The sequence below is a fragment of the Arachis hypogaea genome, chromosome 16 (genome assembly GCF_003086295.3).
Source record: "Arachis hypogaea cultivar Tifrunner chromosome 16, arahy.Tifrunner.gnm2.J5K5, whole genome shotgun sequence".
NCBI classification, from domain to species: Eukaryota; Viridiplantae; Streptophyta; class Magnoliopsida; order Fabales; family Fabaceae; genus Arachis; species Arachis hypogaea.
The window spans coordinates 98,655,361-98,677,234 of NC_092051.1; the positions used below are offsets into that span (position 1 = coordinate 98,655,361).

General features: G+C 40.1%; 1 non-coding gene across 1 annotated transcript; it reads right to left on the reverse strand.

Moving 5' to 3' along the window:
• Positions 1-2,619: 2,619 nt before the first annotated feature.
• LOC112760030 (small nucleolar RNA R71) lies at positions 2,620-2,723 on the reverse strand. The gene has a single exon (XR_003180488.1). It is a non-coding gene; the product is annotated as a small nucleolar RNA R71 (small nucleolar RNA).
• Positions 2,724-21,874: the final 19,151 nt, after the last annotated feature.

The window sequence follows — 21,874 nt, forward strand, 5'->3', positions numbered from 1 at the left end:
CGATAGCTTTTCTACTCCAGGGTTGCTCTCTCCATCTCCACGTTTAACCTCCAGTTTGACCTCAAACTGGAGGTTAAACGTGTTCGACACCTCCAGGGCCACCATTCCAAGCTTCCACGTTTAACCTCCAGTTTGACCTCAAACTGGAGGTTAAACGTGTTCGACCTCCAGTATGCCTCCACCCTTTTCCACGTTTAACCTCCAGTTTGACCTCAAACTGGAGGTTAAACGTGTTCGACCTCCAGGGCTGCCTTTCCTATCTCCACGTTTAAGCTTCAGTTTAACCTTAAACTGAAGCTTAAACGTGTTCGACTACATGACTCTCCAGGGCTACCTTCTTCCATTTCCACGTTTAAGCTTCAGTTTAACCTTAACTGAAGCTTAAACGTGCTTCTACAAAAGGCCTCACTGGAAGTGTCTGGCGTTTAAGCTGCAGTTTAAGCTTAAACTACAACTTAAACGCCACTCTTGGAAAAGGTTTCTGGGCCAAAAATATTGTGATTTAAGTTAGTCTTTGAGCACAAATATTAACTTAAACTTACTTTGGTATGAAACCCAATTGAATATCATGGTTTATGGGATTGGGCCTGAAGGATTGATGAGTTTGAAATCTCAATTTATTGAGTCATGTGTCATTATTTGATTATCACTAAGTTGGCTCAATAAATGTTACAGGATTTGGATCAACAACCTCATCAAGGTTATGGATCATAAACCCAAGGCAAAAGGAAAGCAAGGAGAGGCCTCAAAGCCCAAGAAGCACAACTGAAGCTCAATATAGAAAGTGTATAAATAGGATAGAAGTTAAGTTAGAGAGGACTTTTACTTCACTTTTAGCTAGTTTTCCTTTTCTTTGTAATTGAATTCAGAGCTATGATTCACTAAACCCCCTTTCATTGGGTTAGGGAGCTCTATTGTAATTCAATGAATCAATAATAGTTTATCTTCTTCTTCAATCTTTTCTCTTGAATTTTGTTAGAAAGCTTCTCGATCTAATTCCATTGAGTAGTTGTCTTGGGAAAGAAACTACTCATACTTGGAATCCTTCGGAGCCTTGGGAAAGGAATGGAGGATTCATGCTAGAGAAGCTTTCTCACAGTGGATTGGATTGGGGTTTGGATGGATATTGTGACATGTAATCCTACCAAATTGTGGTTCATGAAATTGTGTGGTATAATCAGTGATCAAGCATCATCTCTTCTTATGAACATTTAAACCAAGGGATTGGGAATTTGTTTGTTTTTAGAGAGCATTGGTGAACCAAGGAATTGGGATCCAATCATATAAGATTGCCAAGCAAAATTCAATGAATGCATTGGTTGAGGAAGAGATATACATGTTTTGATTCGGAGATTTCAATATCTCCTAAACCCAATGAATTCCCCATTTCTGATTTCCACTTTCTCTTTACATTCTGCAATTTAATTCTTGCAATCATCCCCATTCCCTTTTTATTTCAGCAATTTACATTCTGCTCTTTAATTCATGCAATTTAAGATTCAGCCATTTAATTTCCTTGTCATTTACTTTTCCCGCCAATTTTACATTCCGCAATTCTCATCTCAAATCTTGATTCCGCTCAACTAGAACACACTTCTAATCCGAATTGCTCACTCAACCAATCCTTGTGGGATTCGACCTCACTCTATTGTGAGTTTTTACTTGACGACGATAACCGGTGCACTTGCCGGAAGGAATTTTGCCGATCGTGCAATTTCCTAAATCGTAGCATAACACGTTTATGTGCATCAAGTTTATGGCGCCGTTGCCGGGGATTGGTTTTCGATTGACAATTCTCAAATTGGAAGCTAACTAGATTGAGCAATTTTCTCTTGCTTTGTTAATTCTGTTCAAGATACTTGTTGAATTTTAATTTCTGCACTTGGTTACATGCTTTCCTTCTTTATGCCTTTAAACTCATGCAACTAACTCACTGACTCACTAACTGTTTGAATTAATTCCTCAATTGAGCTAACCATACTCTTCCATTAACCAAGAGTATTTCACTTGTTTGTGTTTGAGCTGTGTTCTTGTATGACAGGTAGGAGAGGAGAGACATCAACTCCTCCATATACCGAACCAGAGAGGACCCTTCATAGACTTAGAAGGGAAGCAAGAGGGAAGAGAGTAGTGGGAGAAGAGGAATCTGAAGGAGAATCTGAGGACAATTTTGAGGAAGCTTTAGATCTCAACATGGATAGAGAAGTTCACAACCATGAGAGAGCTGATGGAAACGATGCCATCCCTGAGAGGAGGGTTCTTAGTTCATACATAAACCCAACCTCTGGGAATTGTGGTAGTAGCATCCAGAAACCACCCATTCAGGCCAACAATTTTGAGCTCAAGCCACAGCTAATATCACTTGTGGAAAATCATTGTTCCTTTGGAGGAAGTGCTAATGAAGACCCAAACCAACATCTCACAAAATTCCTGAGAATTTGTGACACTGTGAAGTCCAATGGAGTCCAGGAAGATGCCTATAAACTGCTTTTGTTCCCATTTTCACTTAGGGACAAAGCAGCTAAGTGGCTGGAATCATTCCCAAGGGGGAGTCTAACAACATGGGATGAGGTGGAAAGCAAGTTTCTGGCACGTTTCTACCCTCCACAAAAGGTCAATAGGCTTCGATCTGAGGTTCAGACTTTTAGACAACAAGATGGTGAAACTCTCTACGAGGCATGGGAGAGATTCAAGGACTTGACAAGGAAATGCCCACCAAACATGTTCCATGATTGGGTGCAACTGCACATCTTCTATGATGGGCTCTCTTATGAATCAAGGAAGGCTGTAGACCATTCATCAGGAGGTTCATTGAACAGGAAAAAGACTGTGGAAGAAGCCATTGAAGTGATCGAGACAGTGGCTGAGAATGAGTACTACTATGCATCAGAAAGGCACAACACTAAGGGAGTCATGGAGCTGAACCATGTTGATACAATTCTAGCCCAAAACAAGGTGTTTGCCAAGCAACTAGCAGAGCTTACCAGGCAATTAGAAACAAAGCAAGTGGCTGCAATACACACACAAGATCAAGAGGAAGTAGGCATTGAAGGAGGTGATTGGGATGAGGTTAACTATGTGGGAAACCAACAAAGGCAATCATATGATCCACATGCCAACACTTACAACCCAGGCTGGAGAAACCACCCAAACTTTGGGTGGGGAAACCAACAAACCCAACCACAAAACCACAAACCTTACAACTACAACCAACAAAACAATTCCACATACCAAAACTCCAACCAAAGATCATACCAAGCCACACAAAACACTTACCCCCAATCATCATATCATGGCCAAAATAATCAACATACCCAACCTAATCCGAACCAACAATTTCAAGATCAATTAAACCGGATAGAAGGAATTATGGCAACCATGAGTCAAGACATCATTGAACTGAAGAGCTTCAGGGATGATGTGAGAACTACCTTAAGAAACCATGGTGAAAAACTCAAAAGGATGGAATCTCAAGTAGGAGAGCTATCTCAACAGGCACCCAAATCAACTGCAGTGTTCCCTAGTGACACAGAAAAGAATCCTAAAGGGGAACAAAAGAGAGTAAGATGGGAAGAATGCAAAGCCATCACCATAATGAAGGAAGTCTCAGAAGAAGAAGGAATCAGGCCCTCAGAGCAGGAACCAGAAATCTTGAAGGAAGGTGTGGAAGAAGTTAAGCAAGAAGGTGGAACTGAGCAAGCCAAGGAACTGCAAAAAGGCATGATGGAAATATACCAACCAAAAGCACCATTTCCTGAGAGGTTAGGAGGAGGTGAAAAAAGGAAAACCTACTCAAGGTTTCTAGAGACATTTAACTCTCTGCATGTCAATATTCCCTTTCTTGAGATTCTTCATCAAATGCCCACACACATCAAGTATTTAAAGGAATTGTTAAGCAAGAAAAGAGTTTTGAAGGGAGGACAAACGGTAACAATGAACAAAGAATGCAGTGCTCTCATCAAGAAGGACACACTCTCTAAGAAAACGGACCCAGGAAGTTTTCATATCCCTTGCATCATAGGGAAAACAAAAATCGATAGAGGATTCTGTGATCTAGGAGCTAGCATAAATGTGATGCCTCTAACTCTTATGAAGAGGCTACAACTGAATGAGGTGAGACCCACTGATGTAATCATACAACTGGCTGACAAAACTCAGAAGCAAGCTGAAGGGGTGGTTGAAAATGTGCTGGTGAAAGTGGGGGATTATTATTTCCCCACAGACTTTGTCATTGTGGACATGGAGGAAAGCTACTTACACCCTATCATTCTGGGCAGACCATTTCTCGCAACTACTAGAGCGCTCATAGATGTAGAACAAGGAAAGCTAATTCTGAGAATACATGAGGAACAGCTCATTTTCAAAGTCTTCAAACCTGCATCTGAGCCTGAACCAGAACCTGAAAAGCCTAAAGATGATAGTAGCCATCCGTGTTTGGAGGAAAGTAATCCAGCAGCTGAGACTCTAAAACAGTCATTGGAAGGCAAACAAGAGTTGCAAGAGTTAGAGCCACAAGAATCAGTGGAAACAGATCAGAAGGATCCTCCTGACATAAAGGTCAATGAAGAAATCCTCAAGAGAAAGGGAAGAGTGATAGGGAGATTGCCAAGAGGATGGAGAAACAAGAAAATTCCCACTGAAGGTTTTTCTCCGGGAGATAACGTGATATCAAGTCATTATCTGCCAATCCCACCTGGCCTCAAAACCATTCCTTCCCAGCTCCCTCAAGTGTTCACAATCAGGAAAGTTCTTTCTATGGAACATTTAGAGGTCATGAATGAATCAAGTGGGGACGTTTTCATAGTGAGAGGAGAGGACGTCAAGCACTACAATCCACCCTAACAAGGGACAACCGTCAAGCTAGTGACGTTAAAGAAGCGCTTCATGGGAGGCAACCCATGTTTTTAGTATCCTTAATCTTTAGTGCTTTGTTTTACATCTAATAAAGCATGGTTTCTTATGCATGAACTTGAATCCTCAGGACAACTATTGATTAAGTGCACTAAACCTTGCATGTAAATTACGATGGGTCTCTAAGTTTGGTGTGCTTGATGGCACTCCCAAATCTTACTCGAATTGAATTCCATCTTTCATTCAAGGTGCACAACCAAACATTAAGTTTGGTGTTCTTTTTGAACACAGTTTATGAAAAGCAAGAAGTTCCTCTGGATTTCAAAATTCATGACAAGTATACCATTCACATGTTTTAATACTTTGGTTTCAATTACTTAGGTTAGTCACTTTGTTTAGAATCAAAGAGCCAAGGTGACTATGATTTATTAGAATTATGCACACTCATTAAGGACAACCAATATGGATTTCATGTCATCAGGAGACTTAACCAAACACTAAGTTTGGTGTCCAAATAATAAGTGTGCATACATGTAGAAGTCACGGCTATAAGCTCATAAAGACAAGCATTGATTTACATGTGCAAATACTATTCATAATTCACATGGACCGAAAAATGATAGCAAATTTGTTTGTTTGTGCAGGTACAAAAGAAAAGACAAAAATGGAGGAAAAAGACAAAGGGAGGTACGTGCTTGGTCAAAAAGAAAATCCACAAATCTTTGAAACTAACACATGGGAAAAGGAAGTTCTGCAAGAAAAGAAAGCTACATGTACAACCTAATGCATCCAGAATACTTCCAAGAAAATGAAAAGCCAATCGTCCTTATCTACAATTCATATATTTACCATCAAGCCACCCTTCACAAACCACCCTAGCCGTTCATTTTTCACTCATGGGCACTATAAAGAACCACTTGGGGAACGAGTCCCACACCACCAATTCTCCTTCATACACATTTTCCTTCATCACAGCATAACTATCTCTTGCCGAAAACAACCTCACCACACCTCCAACAACACTTCTTGCTTCACCTTGTCAACTTTAGCTTGTCACTTACCAAAACTAAAAAAAAAACCAATGGCAGCTTCATCTAGCCACAAAAGAAGAAAAGACAAGCAGCCAATGGAGGAAAACAGGGAATTTGATGCATGGAGATACAGATCAGTGTTCCATGAGATTCAAGCCGAATGGATGAGACCTAAAACGGTACTAGCTGAGGTTCCCTTTGACCTTGAAAAGGATGAGTTCCCAGGTGTTTGGGAAAAGATCAAAAAGAGGAAGTGGGAGCTCCTAACTAAGCCAATCACTAGAATCAACATCAACTTGGTGAAAGAGTTTTATGCAAATGCAGTAAGGGAGGATCAAACCAAGAACCCCACATACAAAAGCTATGTGAGAGGGGTGGAAGTTGACTTCAGTCCTAAAGCAATCATGAAAACTCTTGGCCTGAAAAACATACATTTCAGCCAAGCAAGTTATGAAGAAAGGATGATAGGAGAACCTGACTATACAACTATTGCTGAAGACCTTTGTGCCATCAGAGCTGAATGGGTGAGAAAAACAAGAGGGGCTCCAAGAGTCTTGAGAAGGGGAGACCTAACACCTGAAGCTAAAGGGTGGTATGCAATAGTTAGGAGATCCATCCTACCCACTGCAAACTCTTCAGAAATAGTCCCTAAAAGAGCCATCTTGCTACATTGCATTATGGTTGGAGGAGAGATCAAAGTTCATAAACTCATTGCTGAACAGATACAAGAGTTTAGTGAGAAAAGTGACCCTGAATCCTGGCTCCACTTCCCTAGCACTATCATTAGACTATGCATCGATGCCCAAGTACCACTTGAGGATGAAAGACCTAATTGGCTATATCCTGGACTGGCCATAACTGCGCACAGAATGACTCTTGGCCCAACTCCTCCAAGACATACAAGAAGAAGAAATGAAGAAGGGCAACAAGTGGAAGCCGAGCAAGAAGCAGAACAAGAAAGACAGGAAGGAGAAGATAGAGAAGAAGAGCAAGAAGAGCAAGCAACTCCTGAAAGAAGACAACGGATTCCCAGAGACCCCATGGATATGAGCAGAATGCAGGAAATCATGGAAGGAATGTCTCAACAATACATGAGGTCTCAGGAGAGACAAGAGGACTTTCATCTAAAAATGATGGATATGCAAAGGAACTTTGAATCAAGATTCTTCGATCTGCAAAGGGAACAAAATTTACACTTACAGGAATCCTTCAGCCACATATGCCAACACCAAGATGCCAATGTCTTGGCAATCAAGGAAGCCACCACTTTACAGAATGCAAGATACTCAGTCCAAGCTGATTACAACATCAGTTCGCAAATCAAGCTTAACTACATAGGGGAACATCTACACAAGATGGACCCAGCATTCCCAGCTTATGATGAGTATTTCAAAGGGAGGAAAGAAGGAGAAATAAACAAGGCAATGATCCTTGAAAAAGGAGTGGAAGAAACGATGAAAAAGGCTGGATTCTGGAAAAAGCTCATAAGAAAAGACAAGGGAGGCACAAGTGGTCAAAAAGAGGCAGGAAGTAAGAAGAAGCAGGATCCCAAGAATTAAGAAGAACCAAGCAATAAATAAGAGGTGGTCTCGTTCCTTAATAATCAAATGATAATTGGTGAATTGTCTTTATGAACGTGTTTTCATCATAAGTCATTTAAGTGTTATGTGGAGTTTTTTTTTATGAGTCGTTTTTTTTAGTATGTGTGTTTGTTAAGTGCTTTGAATAAAGTGAATGCCTGGATGTTTGGATATAACTTCACCTTCTTAAACAAGTGCGTGCCATGCTTGTTCTGTTTCCAAAAATAAAAGAAAAGTTTGAACAAAAGTAACTTGGCTAAATTAGTGACAAATCAAGTAGAATTAAGTGGTGGTATGCATGCTTGATTGTTTAGTCAGATCACTAAAATTAGAGTGTAGAATTATCATTTTTTTGTGTAGAAAGTGAACATTGTCTATGGATCTTGATGAATAAATGTCTTTGGCCATGAAAAAGAAAGAAAAAGAAAAAGAAAAAGCCACGGAAAAAGGCAACCAAAAAGCAAAAAAATTGAGAAAATAAGCTAGGTACCAATGGTTTGAACTTCTGAGACAAATGCCTGTGGTGTTTATGTATTAAGGATATGCTTGGATGAATAGGTTCTGAGGAGTGTTTCAACACTTGGTAACTTGGGTTAACTAACCCGGGATTATCAACCAAAAGTCCATTATCAAGAGCAACCTAAATACAAAACATTTAGTCACACAAAGAGGTGCTGGGCACCAATGTCTCAAGAAGAGATGTGAACTAAAATGCCTAAGGTGGATATGTGTAGTGCACTGATAAGAAAAAGAAAATGCCAAAGGCTTGTGCAACACATGACACTAAGCAAACAAGGAGCAAAAGAAGCTCTAAGAAAAAGAAAAGAAAAACAAAGAAGAGAAAAGTGCCAAAGACATAAGAATAACAAGAGGCCATAGCAATTTTTTATGGATGCAATGAAAAAGTGATAATCCTACCTGATAAGTATGAAAAAGTGATGCTGCAACTTTCTGCATAAAACCCTTCTGATGAACTTCAAATGCTTGCTAATATAGCCAATGTAATTGCTTTCTGTTTCATACTTTCTTCTCAAATAACTCAGGACTTGCTTAGGGACAAGCAAGTATTAAGTTTGGTGTTGTGATGCCAAGGCATCATAGGCTAGTTTCACTAGCATTTTTCTGTTAGTTTTAGTTGTTTTATGCATTTTCTTGAGCTTAAAGTAACCAAAAATGGTTAAATGAAGAACAAAGTAATGAACCATCCAAACAATATGATTTTGATGCAAATTCCATGAGTTTTAGTTATATTACTTAAATGCTATGAATGAAAGAATTCTCATGAAATTTTGCAAGACTTTGATGCAATTGTTTGGATGATTTCAGGGAAGAAGAGGCTAAGCAAGGAAGCAACAAAATCAATAAAGGAAGCTTGAATATCACATGTGGAGTTTAAGTTCCAGTTTAAGCCTAAACTGGAGCTTAAACGCCAAAATCATGAAGGATAAGAAATGCTGGGATTGAAGTTTAACCTCCAGTTTGACCTCAAACTGGAGGTTAAACGCCAGAATGAAAAGCCTCACTTAAGGAGCATTCCACGTTTAACCTCCAGTTTGACCTCAAACTGGAGGTTAAACGCCAGAATGAGTATGCCACCCAGGGAGGAGTTCCACGTTTAACCTCCAGTTTGACCTCAAACTGGAGGTTAAACGCCAGAACCAGGAAGAGTACCAGGGAGCCATTCCACGTTTAAGCTCCAGTTTGACTCAAACTGGAGCTTAAACGTGTTCGATAGCTTTTCTACTCCAGGGTTGCTCTCTCCATCTCCACGTTTAACCTCCAGTTTGACCTCAAACTGGAGGTTAAACGTGTTCGACACCTCCAGGGCCACCATTCCAAGCTTCCACGTTTAACCTCCAGTTTGACCTCAAACTGGAGGTTAAACGTGTTCGACCTCCAGTATGCCTCCACCCTTTTCCACGTTTAACCTCCAGTTTGACCTCAAACTGGAGGTTAAACGTGTTCGACCTCCAGGGCTGCCTTTCCTATCTCCACGTTTAAGCTTCAGTTTAACCTTAAACTGAAGCTTAAACGTGTTCGACTACATGACTCTCCAGGGCTACCTTCTTCCATTTCCACGTTTAAGCTTCAGTTTAACCTTAACTGAAGCTTAAACGTGCTTCTACAAAAGGCCTCACTGGAAGTGTCTGGCGTTTAAGCTGCAGTTTAAGCTTAAACTACAACTTAAACGCCACTCTTGGAAAAGGTTTCTGGGCCAAAAATATTGTGATTTAAGTTAGTCTTTGAGCACAAATATTAACTTAAACTTACTTTGGTATGAAACCCAATTGAATATCATGGTTTATGGGATTGGGCCTGAAGGATTGATGAGTTTGAAATCTCAATTTATTGAGTCATGTGTCATTATTTGATTATCACTAAGTTGGCTCAATAAATGTTACAGGATTTGGATCAACAACCTCATCAAGGTTATGGATCATAAACCCAAGGCAAAAGGAAAGCAAGGAGAGACCTCAAAGCCCAAGAAGCACAACTGAAGCTCAATATAGAAAGTGTATAAATAGGATAGAAGTTAAGTTAGAGAGGACTTTTACTTCACTTTTAGCTAGTTTTCCTTTTCTTTGTAATTGAATTCAGAGCTATGATTCACTAAACCCCCTTTCATTGGGTTAGGGAGCTCTATTGTAATTCAATGAATCAATAATAGTTTATCTTCTTCTTCAATCTTTTCTCTTGAATTTTGTTAGAAAGCTTCTCGATCTAATTCCATTGAGTAGTTGTCTTGGGAAAGAAACTACTCATACTTGGAATCCTTCGGAGCCTTGGGAAAGGAATGGAGGATTCATGCTAGAGAAGCTTTCTCACAGTGGATTGGATTGGGGTTTGGATGGATATTGTGACATGTAATCCTACCAAATTGTGGTTCATGAAATTGTGTGGTATAATCAGTGATCAAGCATCATCTCTTCTTATGAACATTTAAACCAAGGGATTGGGAATTTGTTTGTTTTTAGAGAGCATTGGTGAACCAAGGAATTGGGATCCAATCATATAAGATTGCCAAGCAAAATTCAATGAATGCATTGGTTGAGGAAGAGATATACATGTTTTGATTCGGAGATTTCAATATCTCCTAAACCCAATGAATTCCCCATTTCTGATTTCCACTTTCTCTTTACATTCTGCAATTTAATTCTTGCAATCATCCCCATTCCCTTTTTATTTCAGCAATTTACATTCTGCTCTTTAATTCATGCAATTTAAGATTCAGCCATTTAATTTCCTTGTCATTTACTTTTCCCGCCAATTTTACATTCCGCAATTCTCATCTCAAATCTTGATTCCGCTCAACTAGAACACACTTCTAATCCGAATTGCTCACTCAACCAATCCTTGTGGGATTCGACCTCACTCTATTGTGAGTTTTTACTTGACGACGATAACCGGTGCACTTGCCGGAAGGAATTTTGCCGATCGTGCAATTTCCTAAATCGTAGCATAACACGTTTATGTGCATCAAGTTTATGGCGCCGTTGCCGGGGATTGGTTTTCGATTGACAATTCTCAAATTGGAAGCTAACTAGATTGAGCAATTTTCTCTTGCTTTGTTAATTCTGTTCAAGATACTTGTTGAATTTTAATTTCTGCACTTGGTTACATGCTTTCCTTCTTTATGCCTTTAAACTCATGCAACTAACTCACTGACTCACTAACTGTTTGAATTAATTCCTCAATTGAGCTAACCATACTCTTCCATTAACCAAGAGTATTTCACTTGTTTGTGTTTGAGCTGTGTTCTTGTATGACAGGTAGGAGAGGAGAGACATCAACTCCTCCATATACCGAACCAGAGAGGACCCTTCATAGACTTAGAAGGGAAGCAAGAGGGAAGTCCATGAAAAGGATCTTCAGATGGAAGTCCATGAAACTTGCAGTTCTGCTGCATCAGAGAAACTAATTGAGGTTTCAGCTCAAAGTTGTTTGCTCCAATGGCAGGAATGGAGATGCTTCTTCCATGTAAATTGGAATTAGGTGCAGTAAAGTCACCAAGCATCTTCCTTACATTATTATTATTTTCGGCTACCATCTCCTCTGCCTGTTCAAAAATTTCTGAAAGGTTATCTCTGGATTGTTGTATTTTAGCTTCTCTTAATTTTCTCTTCAGAGTCCTTTTAGGTTCTGGGTCTGCTTCCACAAGAATGTTCTTATCCTTGCTCCTGCTCATATGACAAAGAAGAAGGCACAGAAAAATAATAATAATAATGGAGATCCTTTATACCACAGTATAGGGATCCCTGTGTGAGTGGAAGAAGAGGGGGAGACAAAGAATGTAATATAATGGAAGAAACACAACTGTGAGGATGGAAGAGAGGTGAGATGAGATGTTAGGATGTGAATGAATAAATAGAATGAGATGGGGGAGGGATAATTTTCGAAAATTATTTTGAAAAAGAGTTAGTGATTTTCGAAAATGGTTTTTGAAAAATGTTAGTGATTTTCGAAATTTTTTTTTTAAATAAAAATAATTAGTTAATTAAAAAGAAATTTTTGATAAAGAGGGAAGATATTTTCGAAAATTAGAGAGAGAGAGTTAGTTAGGTAGTTTTGAAAAAGTTAAGAAACAAACAAAAAGTTAGTTAGTTAGTTGAAACAAATTTTGAAAAGATAAGAAGTTAGGAAGTTAGAAAAGATATTTTCAAAAGATATTTTTTTGAAAAAGATAAGATAAGAAGATATTTTTGAAAAGATATGATTGAAATTAGTTTTGAAAAAGATTTGATTTTTAAAATCACAATTAATGACTTGATTCATAAGAAATCACAAGATATGATTCTAGAACTTAAAGTTTGAATCTTTCTTAACAAGCAAGTAACAAACTTCAAATTTTTGAATCAAAACATTAATTGATTATATTATTTTCGAAAATTTGATATAAAAATAAGAAAAAGATTTTTGAAAAATATTTTTGAAATTTTCGAAAATAACTAAGAATTTTGAAAAAGATTTGATTTTTGAAAAAGATTTTGAAAAAGATAAGATTTTCAAATTGAAAATTTGATTTGACTCATTGGCAACAACTTGATTTTTAAAAATTTTTGAAAAAGTCAATCCAAATTTTCGAATTTGATGAGAGAAAAAAGGGAAAGATATTTTTTTTTTATTTTTTTGAATTTTTATGATGAGAGAGAATAACAAGAAAAATATGCAATGCATGAAATTTTTAGATCAAAACAATGAATGCATGCAAGAATGCTATGAATGTCAAGATGAACACCAAGAACACTATGAATGTCATGATGAACATCAAGAACATATTTTTGAAAAATTTTTAATGCAAAGAAAACATGCAAGACACCAAACTTAGAAATCTTTCATGTTTAGACTCTAAGAAACGAAAAATGCATATGAAAAACAATAAAAGACACAAAACAAAAAAAATCATCAAGATCAAACAAGAAGACTTACCAAGAACAACTTGAAGATCATGAAGAACACTATGAATGCATGTTATTTTTGAAAAATGCAAGATGCATATGCAAGTGACACCAAACTTATGATATGACTCAAGACTCAAACAAGAAACAGAAAATATTTTTGATTTTTATGATTTTCTAATTTTTTTGGATTTTTATTTTATATTTTTCGAAAATTATATGAAAAAGAAAAATAAGGATTCCAAAATTTTTAATATGAATTCCAGGAATCTTGCATTCTTAGTCTAAAGCTTCAGTCCAGGAATTAGACATGGCTCACTAGCCAGCCAAGCTTTCAAAGAAAGCTCCAGTCCAAAACACTAGACATGGCCAATGGCCAGCCAAGCTTCAGCAGGTAGATCAGGAACAGTAGCAGGTGGATTAGCTCCAACTAGCTTGCTCTTGATAACAAATTGCAAGCCTCAGTCCAAATGAATTTAGACATGGCTTTACAGCCAGCCAGGCTTCAACATGTTTCATGAAACACTAGAATTCATTCTTAAAAATTTTGAATAAAATTTTGAAAACATTTTTATTTTATTTTTTCGAAAACAAAAGAGAAATTTTTTTTTGAAAATATTTTTGAAAGATTTTTGAAAAGAAAACGAAAAGAAAGTTACCCAATCTGAGCAACAAGAAGAACCGTCAGTTGTCCAAACTCGAACAATCCCCGGCAACGGCGCCAAAAACTTGGTGCACGAAATTGTGATGTCCAGGCTCAAACAATCCCCGGCAACGTGAGCAACTTGGTGCTCTGATCTCAATACATAATTGTCACAACTTCGATACAACTAACCAGCAAGTGCACCGGGTCGTCCAAGTAATACCTTACGTGAGTAAGGGTCGAATCCCACGGAGATTGTTGGTATGAAGCAAGCTATGGTCACCTTGTAAATCTCAGTCAGGCAGATATAAAGTGATAATGGTGTTTTCGAATATTATATAATAAAATAGGGATAGAGATACTTATGTAATTCATTGGTAGGAATTTCAGATAAGCGAATGGAGATGCTTTTCGTTCCTCTGAACCTCTGCTTTCCTGCTATCTTCATCCAATCAGTCTTACTCCTTTCCATGGCTGGCTTTATGCAAGGGCATCACCGTTGTCAGTGGCTACATCCCCTCCTCTCAGTGAATAATATGCTCACGCACCCTGTCACGGCACGGCTATTCATCTGTCGGTTCTCGATCATGCTGGAATAGGATTCACCCTCCTTTTGCGTCTGTCACTAACGCCCAGCACTCGCGAGTTTGAAGCTCGTCACAGTCATTCAATCATTGAATCCTACTCAGAATACCACAGACAAGGTTTAGACCTTCCGGATTCTCTTGAATGCCGCCATCATTCTAGCTTACGCCACGAAGATTCTGGTTAGGAGATCTAAGAGATATTCATTCTAGCTTAATTCACGTAGAACAGAGGTGTTTGTCAGGCACGCGTTCATAAGGGAGAAGGATGATGAGCGTCACACATAATCATCACCTTCATCACGTTCTTGGGTGCGAATGGATATCTTAGAAGCGAAATAAGAAGAATTGAATAGAAAACAGTAGTACTTTGCATTAATCTTTGAGGAACAGCAGAGCTCCACACCTTAATCTATGGAGTGTAGAAACTCTACCGTATGAAAATACATAAGTGAAGGTCCAGGCATGGCCGAGATGGCCAGCCCCCTAAACGAGATCAATAGTCTCCTAAGATGAACAATGGATTAAAACTGAGACCAAAGATGCCTAATACAATAGTATGAGGTCCTATTTATAATAAACTAGTCACTAGGGTTTACATGAGTAAGTATTTGATGTATAAATCCACTTCCGGGGCCCACTTGGTGTGTGTTTGGGCTGAGCCTGAGTGTAGCACGTGCAGAGGCCATTTGTGGAGTTGAACGCCAAGTTCTGTGCCAGTTTGGGCGTTCAACTCTGGTTTTGGATCCTTTTCTGGCGCTGGGCGCCAGATTTGGGCAGAAGGCTGACGTTGAACGCCAGTTTACGTCGTCAATTCTTGGCCAAAGTATGGACTATTATATATTGCTGGAAAGCCCTGGATGTCTACTCTCCAACGCAATTGGAATCGCGCCATTTCGATATCTGTAGCTCCAGAAAATCCACTTTGAGTGCAGGGAGGTCAGAATCCAACAACATCAGCAGTCCTTTTTCAACCTCTGAATCTGATTTCTGCTCAAGTCCCTCAATTTCAGCCAGAAAATACCTGAAATTACAGAAAAACACACAAACTCATAGTAAAGTCCAGAAATGTGAATTTAACATAAAAACTAATGAAAACATCCCTAAAAGTAACTAGATCCTACTAAAAATATACTAAAAACAATGTCAAAGAGCGTATAAATTTTCCGCTCATCAATCAGCTCGACCCAGGGTATGAACAGTGCCCCTGCTTGAGCTCGGTCTTCTTTTTTGAGGTCGAGTCTTTGACTTCGGTCCCTCTCTAGCGAAGCCAAACTCAAGCACTTAGTCGATTCCTTTCTTTGTAGAATTTCGAATGTAGAACGTCTTCCTCTGAAAGCGCACGCTTTTGTATTAGTGCTCATTTCTTGGGAACGTGTGAGGTTTTAAATACCCTCCTTAATTAGCTTTTAATGCTCCGTTTCCCTTGGTTTTTATTTTGAATCTTTATACCCAAAAAACGGTTTCTCTTCCCTTGTTACCGTAACTTCCCTTTTCTTTCTCGCTTTCTGTTTTTGCCCGGGGTTTCGCAGTTTCGCATTTCTCCCTGCGACATTGCTTTTGTTCGGGTTTTCTCTTGTGAGAGGGTGATTTCCAGATTTCGTCTTCCATCTTCAATCTTTCTTTGAAGCTTGCCGCTTTTTCCAGGTTGGTTCTAGTTTTCTTGCTTCTTTTGTAGCTTCGTCTTCAGTTTTTGGTAGAGCTTTGATTTTGCATGTTTTGAAAAGTTTGAATCCTTTCGTGGTCTTGTATTTGCTTGTCGCTGTAATGCGTTCTTCCTGACTTTCTGCTATGCATTCTCTTGGCATTTCCGTTGAGGCTGTCTAGGGTTTTTTTGTTGCTTCTGGTTATTTTCTGTTTGACACCGTTTATCTAGAAAATCTGCATCTGTTTCTTGCTTTATTTGAAGGTTACTTTGCCTGACTCTGAGAAAGTTCGCATCTTTGATAGTTTCTTCTTAGCGCACTTGATTTTTAGGAATGCTTTTGATGGTAGACTGTGATGACTTTTTCTTTTTCTTGTTTTGAGAAATGCTTGGGTGGGAGCTGTAGATTTTCCTGGAAACCTTGCTTTGTTACTGCCTCCAAGGGATGCCCCAGGACTTTGGTTTGAGTCTTAGGGTTTTCCTTTGCTGTTTCTTTACCTGTATCATATTAATCGAGTCGTTTTATCCCTTGTCCGAGATGTTTTTGGTAACCCCATCTTCTTTTCTTATTGTAGGGTTAGTTGGTCTCATGTCTTCTCGCAATATTGTAGAGATGTCTTCCCGAGTTCCTAAGGGGATGTCCGATTGGCTGGACTCCCTTGTCTTGCTGTGTGTTTCTGTTGTGGATGCTGAATTTTGCATAGAGCTGAGGAAGCGCCATAGGATTTGTGGTAATAGTGCCCGGGAGGAGGATTATGAGCTTGTTGCTCCTGATTCTGATGAGAGAGTTTGTTTTCCGACTTCCATCAAGGGGGAGCGTCCCTTTTTTTTACGCCTATGAATACTTCTTCAGTCAGTTGAACGTTACTTTTCCTTTCACTGCCTTCGAGACCGACTTGTTGTGGTCGTGTAATATTGCCCCCTCCCAGCTTCACCCAAATTCCAGGGGTTTTATTAAGATTTTCCAGTTACTCTGCCGAGAATTAGGTGTAACACCTTCTCTGACTCTCTTCCTGTACTTGTTTGTATCCGCCAAGCCTGGTGGTTCTTCGAAAAAGAAAGCTTCCTGGGTTTCCTTCAGGTCTGCCCAGGGCCATAAAATTTTTGCTATGTATGATAAGTCCTTTAAGGACTTCAAGAATTACTTCTTTAAAGTTCATGCCGTCGAGGGGGCCCGCCCCTTTTTTCTTGATGAAAACGATGAGCCCTCTTTCCCTCTATGGTGGCAGAAGGATGTGAGAGTGTCTTGCTATACTTGGGAGATGCTTGACGATGTTGAATGTGATTTGTTGTTGTTCTTGAGGATTTATGGGGGGCGCCTCCTCATCTTGATACAAAAAGATTTTTAAACGATCCGTCTCTGGTTCGGACTGTTTTGGGTATTAGTCAGACTTATTTCTATACTTGTTTTATTGGCTTTGCTTCATCTTCTTGTGATTGTGATCCTTTGCTGTGGCTGTTTTTGCAGAGATGTCAAAAAATAATGATTCCATGAAGGCCTTCAAAAGGGCAAAAAAGGAAACTGCTGCTCGAAATATCTCGGCCAAGGCGGCTGGGGAGGGATCTTTGCAAGTTTCAATGAAGTCGCCCGTGTCGAGTTCTCCTGGTCCGAGGAAGGTGATCCCCACTCCTCGGGTTTGTCCGGTGGAGCCCCCCCAGTCTTCTGCTGCAGCTTCTGATGCTCCTCCTAGTAAAAAGCAAAAAACGATTGAGCCTTTCAACCTTGATGCTCCTAACTTTGATGCGGTCGAGTTTGTAGATCAACAAATCGGCCCTTATGGTGTCCTCCCTATGGACGACGTGTCGCTTCTTCATCATTTTGATTATATAACTCGGAGTAGTATCAAGATGGCACACATGGGAGCGGCCCTATATCGAACTGCTCAAAGTCTTCCTCTCCATGCCACTAAAGCTTTTATGGAGGAGGCCAAACAGGAGTTTGATCGGATGAAAGGCTTAAAGGAGGAGCTTGAAGTGAAGGTGGCCAAGTTGGAAAACGATTTGGAGAATGAGAAGGCGAGTTCCATCTCTCTGGTGGCTTCTGTGAGGCTGGCCGAGGACACGGCTATGAGATATAAGGATAGTTATGTGACATCTTACTGGGAGGTGTTGCGCCTGAGGGAGGAGTTGGAGAATGCCCGAGCTGATTACTCCGAGCTCCAAGGTCATCTTGTTGGTAGTGTAACTGCTGCCTATGAGAACCTGAAGGAACAAGTTCGGGTTATTGCTCCCAAGGCCGACCTGACCCTCTTCAGCCTAGATAACGTTGTCAGGGATGGCAAGATTGTCCCTAATGACGAGGATGATGATGATGTTGAACCTCCCCCTGTGTCCTCTGCCAAGGTGTCAACTCCTGCTGTTCCTGCCGAGGTCGGCCCTCCCGCTTCTGATCCTGACTGCCAGATCTTAAACCGGAATGACGGTACTGTGGATGCTGTTCCTCTCCAAACTCACCCTCCGTCTCCTTGGACTGATGCTGCTAAAAAGTCTTCTGACCCTTAGCCCATTTATTCTAGATATTTATGTAGTTGGCCCGGCTTGTGGGCTTTTTAAACTCTTTATGTTTTGTTAACTGCTGATACTTTCTCGTTGCTTGCCTAGCAACTTTTTGTTTTGACAAACAAAAGTAACTTTCTAGATTTTGAGGTAGATTTTGGTGGCCTCTGAAGCTTTATAACTTTATAGATTATATCATGCTTTCGCACTTTACTTGGTATCTTTTTTGTTTTCTGAGGATGTTGGAACCCTGCCGCACGTCCTCTTCGGATTTGCTTTATTGTTTGTAGCTTGGATCCTTTGAGGTTATGGTTATGTGGGTCCAACTTGTTTTTTAGTTTTCTCGCTCTTGCTTGTATTTCTGACGATCTATAACCGATTCTTCAAGTTGGTCCTCCAAGTTATTTTGGTAGTCCTTTGTCCGGTCTCTCTCAGGGGTTACCTTTGTAACTTGCTTTGTAGTAGGCCGACTTCTTTACGTCGTCCTTTTCTAAGTTATTTTTGTAATCCTCTTTCTTGGATCTTTGTCAGATCTCTTTCAGGGATTACTTTTATAACTTTTTATTAGTAGGAGTCCGACTTCGTTATGTCGGTCTCTTCTAAGTTATTTTTATAATCCTCTTTCTTGGATCTTGTTCAGATCTCTTTCAGGGACTACTTCTTATAACTTTTCATTTTGGGCTGACTTTGTCATGTCGGGCCCTTCTAAGTTAAAGTAATCCTCTTTAATAGGGTTGGCCAGACCTCTTTCTAGGGTTTAATTATAACTTGGGTTGACTTGGTCCGACTTCTTAACATCGGCCAGCCTTTAAGTTATTATTTAGCAATCCATAAGACCTCGTCAGGTTCTTTTTCGGATCACTTTCGATAACTTCTTACATTATTTTGTGTTCATCTTTACCGATTTGTAGAAGGTGGTTGCTATCTTTAGATTGTCTTTTGGGTGAATCGCGTTTTCACCTTTATCGGACGATTGTCTTTATCGTGATCGTGCAGTGAAATTGTTATTCACTTTCTGCCGATCTGTTGCTTTATAATCGGATGATGAATGCTACAGATTAATGCGTCTTGAATACTTGTAGAATATCTAAAATATATATTTTATTCAAAGGAAAGTGCAAATATATACATGCGGGAATTTTTCATCCCTTTATGTCGAATAGTGTTTGAGTCTCAACTTGGTGCCTCATTAAAAAACCTTTTCAGGAAAAAGAGTGCATCCAATAGTGAGATCTTTTACTTTTCTAGCTGTAGTACCTTCTTAGGTTGCAGGCGTGCCATGATCTGGGAAGCTCTCGTCCATCGAGTTCGGACAGTCTGTAGTAGCCCTTCCCAAGTACTTTTACAACTCGGTAGGGTCCTTTCCAGTTTGCTGCCAACTTTCCTTCTCCTGGTCGAGTTGTTCCAATATCATTTCGGATTAGGATGAGATCATTCTCTGTGAAACTTCTCGGCACTACCTTTTGATTATATCTGGAAGCCATTCGACGTTTTAGTGCTTCTTCCCTGATCCGAGCTCTTTCTTGAATTTCAGGTAGTAGGTCGAGTTCTTCTTTCTGAAGTTGAGAGTTGGCCTCTTCATTATAGTGGACTACTCGGGATGACCCTTCCTCGATCTCTACTGGGATCATTGCCTCCACTCCATATGCTAGTCGAAAGGGTGATTCATTTGTCGTGGAGTGTGGCGTTGTTCGATATGCCCATAGGACTTGTGGAAGTTCTTCAGCCCAAGCTCCCTTTGCATCTTGTAGTCTCCGTTTCAACCCAGCCAATATGACTTTGTTGGCAGCTTCGGCCTGTCCATTGGCTTGAGGGTGTTCGACGGAGGTGAACTGGTGCTTTATATTCAAGTCGGCTACTAGTCTCCTGAAGCCTGCATCTGTAAATTGAGTGCTATTATCTGTGATGATGGAGTATGGAACCCCGAACCTCGTGACAATGCTCCTGTATAGGAATTTCTGGCTTCTTTGAGCGGTGGCGTTGGCTAGGGGCTCTGCCTCAATCCATTTTGTAAAATAGTCTACTCCGACTATGAGGAATTTTACTTGTCCTGATCCCTAGGGAAAGGGTCCGAGAAGATCAAGTCCCCATTTTGCAAATGGCCAGGGCGAGGTTACACTGATGAGTTCTTTTGGCGGGGTGATATGGAAGTTGGTATGTTTCTGACATGGTGGACTTGTCTTTACAAATTCTATAGCTTCTTTCTGTAGGGTTGGCCAATAAAATCCCGCTCGGAGTACTTTTTTGGCAAGAGCTCTTGCTCCGAGATGGTTGCCGCACATGCCGCCGTGTACTTCTTCTAGCACTTCCTTTGTGTTGTTGGTCAGCACACATTTTAGTAGCGGTATTGAGATCCCTCTTTTGTACAGGATGTTGTTTATAATAGTGTAGTACTGTGCCTCCCTTTTTAAACTCTTTGCCTCCTTTTCCTCTGTGGGGAGCGTCTCTGCTTTGAGGTAGTTAATTATGGGGGTCATCCATCCTTGGTCCTGACTTGTTATGGCTAGGATTTTTTCCTCTTCCGAGATTGACGGGTTCTGTAGCATTTCCTGGATGAGGCTTCTATTGTTGCCCCCTGGTTTGGTGCTGGCTAGTTTTGAGAGTGCGTCAGCTCGGGCGTTTTGTTCGCAGGGTATGTGGCAGATCTTATATTCCCCGAGTTGTCCGAGCTGTTCCTTGGTTTTATCCAAATACTTTTTCATGGTGGGATCTTTGGCTTGGTAGCTCCCTGTTATCTGTGAGATGACTACTTGTGAATCGCTGTAAATATTGAGTTTTTGAGCTCCAACCTCTGTAGCCAGCTTCAAACCGGCTAATAACGCTTCATATTCCACCTGGTTATTTGAGGCCGGGAACCCGAACTTGAGGGAGAGCTCAAGTTGGGTTCCTTGGTTGCTTTCTATTATCACGCCTGCGCCGCTTCCAGTCTTATTTGAAGAACCGTCCACGTAGAGATTCCATTCTGTGGGGGTTTCCAAGGCATCTGTGAATTCTGCGATAAAGTCGGCCAGATACTGTGATTTAATGGCCGTCCGAGCTTCATATTGGAGGTCAAATTCTGATAACTTGACTGCCTATTGTAAAATTCTGCCTGCTAAATCTGTTTTCTGCAGTATTTCTCTTATGGGCTGGTTGGTTCGAACCTTAATGGTATGAGCCTGGAAGTACGGGCAAAGTCGTCGAGATGTTAGAATGAGAGACTAGGCAAACTTTTCTATCTTCTGGTAGTTCAGCTCGGATCCCTGTAGCGCTTTGCTAATGAAGTAGACGGGTTGTTGCCCACTTTCGTCTTCTCTAACTAGTGATGACAAGTCATCTTAGCCTAGTTTCACTAGTCTTTTTCCTTTGTTTTCATTTAGTTTTATGCACTTTCTTAAGCCATAAGTAAGCCAATTGGGTTGAATTTCATGTTTCCTTTGATTCAATCAACCATGGATAAATTGATGCATTTTCATGAGTTTTTGTGCCATAATTGCTCATATGACAAGAATAAGAATAACTCTCATGATTATAGCATAGCTTTGATACAATTGTTGATTGATGATAGGTGGAATAAAGCTTGGAGGAAGGTTGCAAGAATGGGCTTGAAAAGAGGGATTCACGTTTGAGCTAACGTTTGCCTCAAACGTTAACTCAAACGTGAGAAGC